General features: G+C 45.6%; 1 protein-coding gene across 3 annotated transcripts in view; it reads left to right on the top strand.

Annotated features, from left to right (window-relative positions):
* Positions 1–11,004, top strand: part of ERG (ERG, ETS transcription factor) — a 243,195-nt gene that overhangs the window by 127,074 nt on the left and 105,117 nt on the right. The gene's annotated exons all lie outside the window — the stretch shown is intronic.

Here is an 11,004-nt window from a genome sequence, read left to right as displayed (position 1 = left end):
GGCTGCAGGGCCAGGGACACAGGTCTACAGCCCCTTGCCCCCTGAAGCAGCACCTGAGCCTCAGCTGCCACCCGTGGGAAGCGGTGGCTGCTGCAGTGGAGTGGAGCACAGAGCCTGGCTCCCCTTCCCCTACAGGCAGCATGATGGGAGCAGAGCCTATGGAAAGTGGGGGCAGATGCTGGCTGACTGCTGCAGACTTGGGCTTTCCACCGTGCTGCCCACCCCGTGGGTCCTCTGGGCCCAGTGGGCGGGATCCGGTGCAGCAGGGCAGAGCAGGCCCAGGCAGGGAAGCTTGATGCCACTGCTAGAAGCCAAGCACCACCCTGGCAAGGCACCCCCTGCCCTTGCTGCTGCATGGGGTTTGCGGCAGCAGCAACAAATGACCCGTCCAGCCCCGCTCTGCCGTGCTGCCCTGGGTCTTGCCTAGTGCACCTTGGAGGCCTCAGGGAAAAGGCAGCAGGGTGGGGAGCCCAAGCCTGCAGCAGGCAGCCTGCACCCACCCCTGTCCCATGCATAAATCTTGGGGGCACATGACCCTTATGCCCGTCCTGCAGATGTGCGCAGTAGTGGGGAGCCAGCCCCCACAGCACAGTGGTGGGATTAGCAGGCAGGGCGCAATCCCCGCTGCCCCCCGCTGCCCCACGTTGCACTGGGGGGCTCTGCCAGGAGCCCCCAGAAGCCCCAACACCACTTTTTTTTTTTTAAAGAGCAGGGCAGTCATGGGGGGCCAGGAGAGTGGGCGGGGTTTGGCAGGCTCATAACAGAGCCCCACACATAGTACGGGGTAGCAGGGGGCAGTGGGGATCACCCCGCACCTCTCAGCAGCCAGTGACTGGGGGCATTTTTTTTTTTGAAAGAACTGGGAGCTGGGGCTGGTGGGGCAGCCATGGGGGAGGGGCTGGGGGAGCAGGCAGGGGATGGGGCCTGGCAGGGGTCCCCCCATGGTTCCCTCTGCCTCCTCCAGCACCCCCCCCCACTTACTAGCCTGCAGCAGGAAGCAGGGACTGCCCAAATCTCTGAAGCTCTCTGAATCTTTTCTGAATTGATTTGGACATTTTAATTTGTCTCCTGATTCAATTCAGATTTGGAGATTCTGCCACTGAATCAGGCTGAATCTCCACCGAACCTTCACATAGCCCGACCAGGTAGGCAAGCTTTGCATGCCATGCTACATCAGCAATCAGATCTACATATGCAGATTGCTCTGAAGTTAAGAAGATTTTTACTTCCTCTTGCAACTCATACAAACATGACAGAACTTTTCCACAGGAAAGCCAGCATACTTCCATGTGCAAAAGCTGACTTTCATGTTCTGTTCCCATATCCTCACATAACAATGAGAAAAGGCAACTTTTCAAGGGCCATGCTTTATTAAATTCACTATTTTTATTGTTCCATCCAACACTGAGAAGAGTTCTTCTGGCAATGTTTTGGCCACAAGAGCTTCCTGGTGCAGAAAACAGTAGGTCACCAGCACCTCAGGGTTTTCTTGCTTGACTTTGTTTAAAAACCATTTCACTTTCCCTGTCATAGAGGCCACCCAGTCAGTGCAGACATTCAAGCAGCTTCTCCATTCTAGTTCTCCCTCCTCAAGATAGGTCATTGTCACCCTGAATATTTTGTTTCCAGTTGTGTTACTGGTAGCTGCTTGCAAAATATATATATATATATATATACACACACACACACATTATACCATCTCCATCAATGTACCCATTGTTAGCCAAGAGCTGAGCGTGACCACTGATGTCTTTTTACTCATCAAGTAGCAAAGCAAATTTTCCACTTAATTTTATTTTTTCTTGAACAACAGCTTCAATGTCAGCTACTTATCATATTATCTGAAAGGTGAACCTTTGCGGTTCCATTGACTGCATCTGAGCCAAACATTACTCTCAAAATACTGATAAAATTAAAGATTCTCCAACTGTATGTTGCTTTTTTGTCTTTGCAACAAGCTCAGAGATCAAGTAGCTTGCCTCCAGCACTTTATCAGATGCCATTACACTCTTTCACCATTCGCACTTTGTTTTTTATTTTGAATGTTGAAATGCTTGAAAAAAATCTCTATCCGTGTTGGCAAGAGATGGGTGTTTGGTTGTAAGATGTTGTTTCAATTTACTTGGCACCATGGTATGGTTTGAAAGTTTCTCCTCATACACAAGATGTAGTGGAAGAGGAAAAGTTGGTTCACTGGTAAACAAAAATCCACAATGCAAATAATTCTCAAAGTAGTGTCAGCTTTCCTTTTTGATTTCTTCATGCTCATGTTCACCTTTGTCAGTGCAAGTGAATTTGGAGGAATCAGAATCTTGTCTTTTCAAATATTTATCCATTTTCCATTTTATATTCAAAATTCACCACTGTAAGTGCACGCTCCATGAATACTCCACTCAACACGATTTTTTTTACCACATACAAAGTCATTAGAGCATAGCATGACTTACTGTCTCACGTCTGTATGCCGGAACAGCAACATGACACAATATGCTTTGGTTCCAAACGGGTTTTTTTATAAACAATATCTTTCATTTATTCATTTATTTATTTTTCTAATATATGACTTTTTTCCAAAATCCCATGGCACACGTGTTCATTTCTGATGGCACACTATTGTGCTGTGGCACACAGGCTGGGAAACACTGGTCTAATGTGTAACTTCAGCCAAAGCCATAAGGATGGTTCAGACTTTCAAGTACTTGGAAATTGGGAGTCCCTGGTGATCATTACTTAGATTTTCTGTTCTTCAGTTTTTCCATCTGTAAAATGGAAATGACACTATTTCCTTGCCTAACCAGGTTGTTTTGAGGATAAATACATTAAATACTATGAGACGCTCCCCTGTAACTGTGACAGGTGCTATACAAGTACTTAAGGTAAAAAAAAAATGGGGAACTATTATTTAGTCTCCCCTTCCTTGTATGCTTTGAGGGTGAGATCTATAATTAGGCTGAGGATACATGAGTATAAGAATGAAGATAATTAGACTTACTGAGTAGATTGCATGATATGATGATTAGGCAGAGTATATACTTGTGTGTGGGCATGTTTGTGTTCATGTTGTGTTCAAACTATTATTGAAGTACCTTCTTAAAGAAAATGAATTTGAAAATGGACTCAGGTTTAGAGGGTAAATATAGGACACCTGGAATCAGGTGGCACTTAGAACTGGGGGACTTTAAAAATGAAGTTATGGGTGATGGAAAATATTTGTGTACTCAGGTCAAATTCAGTACAGCAAAAAAAATGTTTGGAGAAAACCGAATGTTTCGTTTCAATATTTTTATATACAAAATGCTTCAATCTTTCATTTTTAAATTGCCAAACTTTAATTAAAAAAAAAAAAAACAGCTTAAACTCAAAGAAAAATGCAACATCTCATTTGGGATAATGCAGCATCCCATTTGGGGTTAAACAAAATGTTTTGGTTTCCCCCCAAAATATTTTCCCTTTTACTTTACCAAGAAAACAGAAGAAAATGTTTTGGGCTGTCTCCAAATGAAACTTTCCCCCTCAAATTCTGGTTTAGCCAGAAAACTGCAAACACACTTTTTTCTCATATTTCGGGCATAAAAGACAATATGAAAAAAGATAGATGGTGACGGTCCAGACATAGGTGTGTTAGCCTATAAGTTGTGTTGACTGAAGATGGCAAGCAAATGGGAGAAAAGAGATGTAAAGGAGCTAAGTTGGGCAGAAAGGAGCTAAGATGGGGCTGTTGTTAAAAGTTAAAACAGTAATCTGAATATTTTACTGGGGATGAAAAATGTTGACATGATGAGAAAAAATCTGCATGATACATTTCTGTGAAAATATATTTCCCTGTATTGCCCCTGATGTCAGAGAAGTATACTGTAACTGAGTAGCAAACAATGCAAGTAACCGGATCAGACAAGCTAAAGTATTTCTTTTAGAGGGGCACTGAGCACCCTCTAGTGACAACAATCATTGCAACTGAAAAGAGTCAGCGGCGCTCAATCTAGTTCTCATTCCATTCAAAGCAATGAGGCTCAAACAAGTAATGCATTGCACACCTCTTAAGAAGTGGTGTGTCCCAATTCACTCAGCACACTGCACGACTCCATTATAAGCCATTTCTTGGCTTGTAAAAATGCAATATTTGCATTTGGGAAAGTGTCAGAGGGAGGATGACCTGTTATTCCTCTCCCTGTTGTGGTTTAAAATAGAAAATAAAGCAAAAAAAACACCCAAAGTTTTGATACAAAGCTGAAGAGAAAACAATGCTTTTCAAAGCAAATATAGGCATAATTCTACAATGGTGGAGAATAGGACGAGGAAACTGATGGAAAACCTGAAAAGCAGAGAAAATAAGCTGCAATATAAAACCTTTTCCTTGCACTGGGATGCTTAGGTGCTGCTTAACCTTGATGCATTAATTAGCCAGATTCTTGTATACTTATTCCCCTGGAAAAGTACCTTATCCCAGGAGTTAACTTCAGTGCAACTATTCCTGGACTGCTGCCCATTCAGTGAGAGTAAAGGTGAGAATTTTGCCTTTATTTTAAAGGAAACACTGCTCCTATTCTGATAGATAGACAGATACTTTCTGCATGATGTTTACCAGTCGGATGTTAATCTGAGGATGGGGAAAAAGGCAGAAAAATTCTTCAGAGAGGTTTTCTGAATATCTTGGAGGAGGTACTGCCTTCTACTGTAAGACATATAGATAGATGAATCACTTCTTCTGATTTGCAAGTGATACTCTATTAATACTAGATAGATAGATAGATAGATAGATAGATATGACCCTTCTGCTGGGCACCAATCTGCAGCAAGCAACAAGGGCTGGGTTCAGTTCTGGAGCTCTAAATATATTTTACCTTGGCTCAAGCCCCCACTCAGACTACCTGGGAAACACTAAATGAATTGCTAGTGTCCCACAAAAAAAAACCTCCTTACAAGCAGTGTAAACACAAAAGACATATTTATTACAGAAAACAGAGAAAAACACCAAATGCAATTTAAAACACTACTAACTACAGAGCAAAATCTATAGGTGGCACCCTCTTGCAGATGCTTCACCCATACCCAAGCAGTCTGGGACTTGGGGGTCCCCAACAGGTAGTTCTGGGGTCCTGCATCCCTATACCTGCCTTCAGAAATGGGCAGGAGAGGGGGGCCCACACCAGAGAGTCCTATGAGCTGCTCCTAGGGTTCACTGGACTGTGGAGAGTTGGTCGGTAGCATGCCTTCTTCTGTGTTGCAAGGAGCTCCATTGCTCCTGGAGACGTGGTAGAGTGCCAACCTCCACTTCCACATGGTGGCTTTGAGGGGTTAACCATAGTTTCTGTCAGCATAGCACACCTCAAGTTGCAATCCCAGTTTACTGGGCAGAAAACTGTAAGATAATTAAAAGGAAAGGTCAGGCCTATCTTGCTGAGCCTGAATTGGGCAGCAAAACGCCAGCCAAGCCTATACTGCACTAAGGCCTGGATAGACAACAAGTAGTGCCAGGTCTCATCCTGGCTCAAACCGTGCCAGGCTTCATATGAGCCCAAAAATGCCAGCCAAACATATGGCTGGGATTCAGCCACACAGCCAGGCTGAAATGCAATACCTGTAAAAGAACAAAAAGGCCTATGGCTGCAGCCTGGATATCCAGTCTCAGCTATACAACTGTACTGAGACAATACAATTGCAAAACAGAGGGATCAGCAACTGCCAAGACCCATTCCTGGGAAGTTTGCTCCAGAGATTAATAGCCCCATGACATTAACCTACTTAAGAAAAAAAAAGAAAGGGAGGAAATAGGAGTCTCAAACTCTGAGACAGACTTTCTGTCCTTGTAACTGTAAATCCATAGCTTTTGCTTGCCTCTCCAGTAAAGAGAGGGGGAGGCCTGCCTCTCCCCCCAAGGAGCAGGTTTTCTGACTCCCAGTTCAGCTGTGCAGCATTTAGCAGCCCTAGGAGAAAAAGCTAGAAACCTTAGGAGTTGCTCTTATATACCTGGTGTGACATCACCCTAGCCTTGCCCAATTAGTGAGTGCTACGCACCAGCCTCTTTCTCACTCACCTGCCTGGAGGATCTTCTGCTACCTCTGGCCAATGAGGCCAGAGGGCTTTACATATTTTTCCCAGATACAGGGCCCAGCTTGCCATGTGCTGTGGATGTGGCCAGAACAATAGGAGCCATCTTGCCTACATAAAACACACACACACATGCAAAAACACAATACGCTACCCAGTGTGTGTGTGTGGGGGGGCTTATATAAAAATAAATCAATAAATAGAAAATTGTATTAATAGAGTCTCACTTGCAAACACACACACACACACACACACACACACACACACACACACACTTGAAGTGATACTCAGTGGACTCACCAGCAGCCCAGATTGTTAACTTGAGCGCAAAATGGCTCAGGCCAGTTCCTGGAGCATTTCCACCAATGAGGAGGAGACAGGAGGCAAGCTTGTCCAGCCCTGACCCAGGGGCAGGGTGAAGAATTGGACCTGAGGGAGAACTAACCCTTCAGGCATTCCTATTGGTCCATTTTCAATTGGGATGGAGCTTCCAGAAGGAATAAAAGCCAATGTGCCCAGCACCTGGAGAGCTGATGGGGAGGGATGATGAAGACAGGGCTTGTGAAGAGCTGGTAGAGCTGACCAGTGGGGCCAAGGAGTCGCCCCAGAAGCGCCCCAGAAGATTCCACCACCTAGCAGAGAGCAGCAAGGGTCTGTGTCCCCAGCCCGGCCACAGAGGGAGCCATGGCACTGGTGCACAGATTGGTGCATGGAGGATCCGGGAATGGACGAGACCCCGGCAACTGCACAAGGCAGCGCGGGTCTCCAACACTGCACGAGGCAGGGGCAACAGTGCACAGTTTTATATATATGTAAGCTCTTAATGTATAAGTGATACTCTGTTAGTACAATTTTATATATATTTTTTTTTTATATAACCCCCCACACTGGGCTGTGTATTACGTTTATATATGTGTGTGTGTGTGCATGCGCACACGTGCGTGCATGTGTGTGTATAAAATTGTATTAAAAGAGGACATACTTGCAAATCAGAGGAAGTGATTCTTCCATGCAATTCAGCACCAATGAGGTCTCACCTGGAGTCCTGTGTCCAGTTCTGGGACCCCACACTTCAAGAAGAATGTGGATAGTTTGGAAAGAGTCTAGTGGAGAACAACAAAAATAATCAGAACCCTTCAAGACTTTTGAAGAAAGGCTGAAAGAGCAAGGGTTACTTAGTCTGCAGAAGTGAAGACTGAGGGGGCATTTGATAACAGTCTTCAAATACCTGAAGAGCAATTACAAAGAGGATGGAGATGGTCTTTTTCTCTGCAGCTGTAGGGGATAGGATGCAATAGCATCAAGCTGCAACAAGGGAAATTTAAGTTGGAGATTAGGAGGAACTTCCTGACCATGAGAGTGTTCAAGCATTGGACTAAGGCTACTTAGAGAAGTAATGGGATCTTCTTGCTTGAAAACGTTCAGAAGCTGGTTAGACAAACATTTGGGCTGGGCTGGTTTAGTCAGGTATAACCCCTCCTTGATCAGAGAGCTGGATTAGATGACCTTGTGAGGTCCCTTCAGACCTACTTTCTTATGATTCCTAGAATTCCTATGATAAACACAGTTGATGATTATACCCTCTTTCAACTTCCACCAGATGCTGAGTGGGATTTCCCCCAGCACAGACAGAGTGTAAATCTGCTGGAGTATATACCTCTTCATGACAGCTCAGTGTAGGGGTAGGCCAGGGGTAAGGCAGTGAGAACAGAGTGCATTGCATTAAGGAAATTCTGTGCATTGGTATGGTTCAAAATAAGTCCTGGGTTTTAAGATGTAAATTAGAACAACCAGGCCACATCCAGATGAGTGCAGCTGCGTGGTATGTGGCACCTCAAACATGTCTGCAGCACCGCACACCATACCTTCAGGTGTTCTCTGCATTGCAAGGTAGTAGTGCATAGTGGCAGGGTGGGTGTTCGAACCTGAGAGATCCCGGGGTCAGAAAAACCTGTGCAAAAAAAAGGTGGGGCAGCACATGTGGGGGCAGTGCACCCCTCAAAAATGGAGCTTGGTCTGCCAGAGCTACACTGTGGTTGCCAGCCAGGCTCTGAGCAGCAGGATCACCACGGCTGCAGCTCCACGTGGCCCCCAGGACCGCAGGTAAAGTTGCTTGGCCCCAGCCTCCCCTACCCCACCCTGAGTAATTTGCTGCATGCCAGAGGGTGTGTGGCATGGGCATTCCTCAGGGAAAAGCAGCAGCAGCACAAGTTGTTCTGCTGCTGCTTGTTCCTAGGGAATAAAACATCCATGCTCATCTGTATGCAGCCCTAGAGGTTGCTCTAACACAGTGGGGGTCAACCTTTTGAGCAAGCAGGCCACAAATTAACCCTACACCCTCCTCAAATATCACTCTGATTCCCTTCCCCTGCTGCTTTGCTTTCTTCTTCCAGTCCTGTGCTCCCTGTTTGATCTGCTGCTTTGCTTTTTCTTTTTTTTTGCTTTTTCCCTGCCCAGTTTGCTGCTTTCTGCTTCTTGCCCTATATGCCTCTGTGCTGTTTGTCCCGCTTGTGGCACCTGTGCCACAGGTTGGCTGCCCCTCCTTTAATTTATGGCAGGGTGATTTTGGCCCTCAGAGCAGCTCAGAATTGAAAAAGTGGCAAAAAACACTCCTGTAATATACAGCATACAATCTACCCTCTTTTTGAGGAAGCTCTGTATGTAGTGGTGCAGAGCACTAGAAGTTGACTATAGGTTGGGAGTGGAAGGACAGAGAGAGCAGCTGTACCTGGAGCCTTAATCCAGCTGGGCATACCTACAAAGGGGTTCAGAGGGACTACAACTAGTATTTCAGACTGAAGTACCAGGCATGAGAGGGCTGGCCTAGCCTCCTCCTGAGCTATGGGGATGGATGTTTTTATCCCCATGAACCCACAATTAGTCCCCTATGAAAAACCATTTATGTGAGCTTTCTTGTTGTGAGGAAGGAGATTATCACTCTTTGCGAACAGATTTACTGGCACTTTCTTCTGAGTCAGTTAAAACAGTGAATTAGGGAGAGGAAGTCCTGCTTGAGAGTTTGGTGAAAACTTGATAAGAATATATTTTCCCCTCACACACAAAGTCTGAGTTTAGTTTGGCCAAACTTTATAAAAAACTCTCCTAGCTACATTTAATCAAAATACTAAGCTTTTTAAATAATGAAAGGTGTATTTAACTGAATGACACAAATGCATATAGGGTGGTATGATAGATGTGCCATGCACTGACATTAAAAAAATCCCTATCTTTATTAAAATCTATATCCAAAAAACCCCCCCAGTGACATGAGAACTAGTTTTATTCATTATTACTATTTGTATGTAGTCTGGTTCTACTTTAAATGTATTTCTTACATGTACTTGCTACTTCTGGTGAGAAAAAGGGGCTTCATTTCTTTTTTTATCCAGATTATATTAATTTGTATATACCAAGAACTTGTTACTGGTTGCCATTTTCAAAAGCTGTGCTGAGTCATTATCTTTATAGACCCCATACACATGATCCATATGTATTTAAGAGGGAATTATTTATATGTAATGGGACACTATCAACTTGAAAGTACATTTTCTCCAAGCAAAAAAAGTATTTATGATATTGACAATAGTTAAGCATATTGAAAAGGAAGGGACTTTAAAGATCTAATTTACCAGTCACTTTCTGTTCTGTTTATTTTATGCATTTGATGGGATAATGGGTAAGGAAAAGTAATTAAGTTAGTCATTTTTGTTTACTGATTTATACCCCAATCCAGTAACTGACACCAAAGAGTACACCCTGGGGAATTATGCAATTATGTGCCCGCACAATTTTGCACATAAAAGGCATGCCCGTGCATAATCACATAATTTTATGATGGCAGGCTCTGTGCTTTCACCTCTGTGAGGCTCCCAGCACTCCAGGTGGGAGCCCCATGATGTGGAGGCACAGAGCTGCATGACTGGACAGCTGGGCACATGGTGAGGGGAGCTCCTGCCTGCAGGTGGGAGGGGTGGCATGGAGTTTGTGGGCATGGGGTGTGTGTTGGTGGGTGTGGGATTTGTGGGTGGGTATGGGCCTCACACCCTCAGTCTGGGCGGGCTCCATGCCTCTGCATGGGGCTTCCAGCACTCCATCTGGAAGCTACATGTGCAGACAAGTAGAAGCCCTCCTGACCTGATGATGTGTGGCTCCATGCCTCCATGTGCAGCTTCCGCTGAAGTGCTAGAAGCCCCACATAGAGGCATGGAGCCTGCCTGGCTGAATGATGCATGGACAAGGAGACGCGCACCATTAGACTGGGCAGGAAGCCGCACATGAAGGCACAGAGTCGCATGCCATCAGGCTGGGTGGGCTCCTGCTTGCCCCTGCACACGGCTTCCCACTGGAGTACTGGAAACCTCACACAGAAGCATAGAGCCTGCCCAGCCTAACGGCATGTGGCTCCTGGTCCATGCACTATTGGGCCGGGCTGGCTGGCTCTGTGCCTTCCAGTACTCCAGCAGGAAGCCGTGCATGGAGGCATGGAGCCTGCCCAGCCCAATGGTGCACGGTTTCTGCTTGCAGTGCTGTGATCTGCATATGCTGGCAAGGATCCAGCCTGATCTGGTTTGAAGGCCTGCACTAGTGGGCCAGGCCAGCTGTGCCAGCACATTCAGGGCCTGGGTCTTAGCCAGAGCTGCACGCCACAAGGGGCTCTGCCTGCCACAGCTATGAGCACCCCAAAGGCCCACTGCCGTAGCTGACCTGGGCTGTGCACCCTGGGGAGGGATGTAGGATGGTGGGGCTCACACCACCTACAAAACCAAACCACACACACCCACACCCACACCCCATCACAATTCCCCTCACAAACATTTCCAAGCATATTCCCATACCCATGATATAAAAATCGTGGTTTGTTTCTCGGGAGGTGGAAAAAAACCCTTCAGCTACAGACACACTCTATTAGCAACACAAAAGGTATATATTTGCAAATAGGGTCAGAGAGAGAGACAA

Source organism: Crocodylus porosus, unplaced genomic scaffold, assembly GCF_001723895.1.
Source record: "Crocodylus porosus isolate Cpor-Errol unplaced genomic scaffold, CroPor_comp1, whole genome shotgun sequence".
Taxonomy (NCBI): domain Eukaryota; kingdom Metazoa; phylum Chordata; order Crocodylia; family Crocodylidae; genus Crocodylus; species Crocodylus porosus.
Note: the sequence above shows the minus strand (reverse complement) of the source record. Positions and strands in the feature narration are given on the sequence as shown.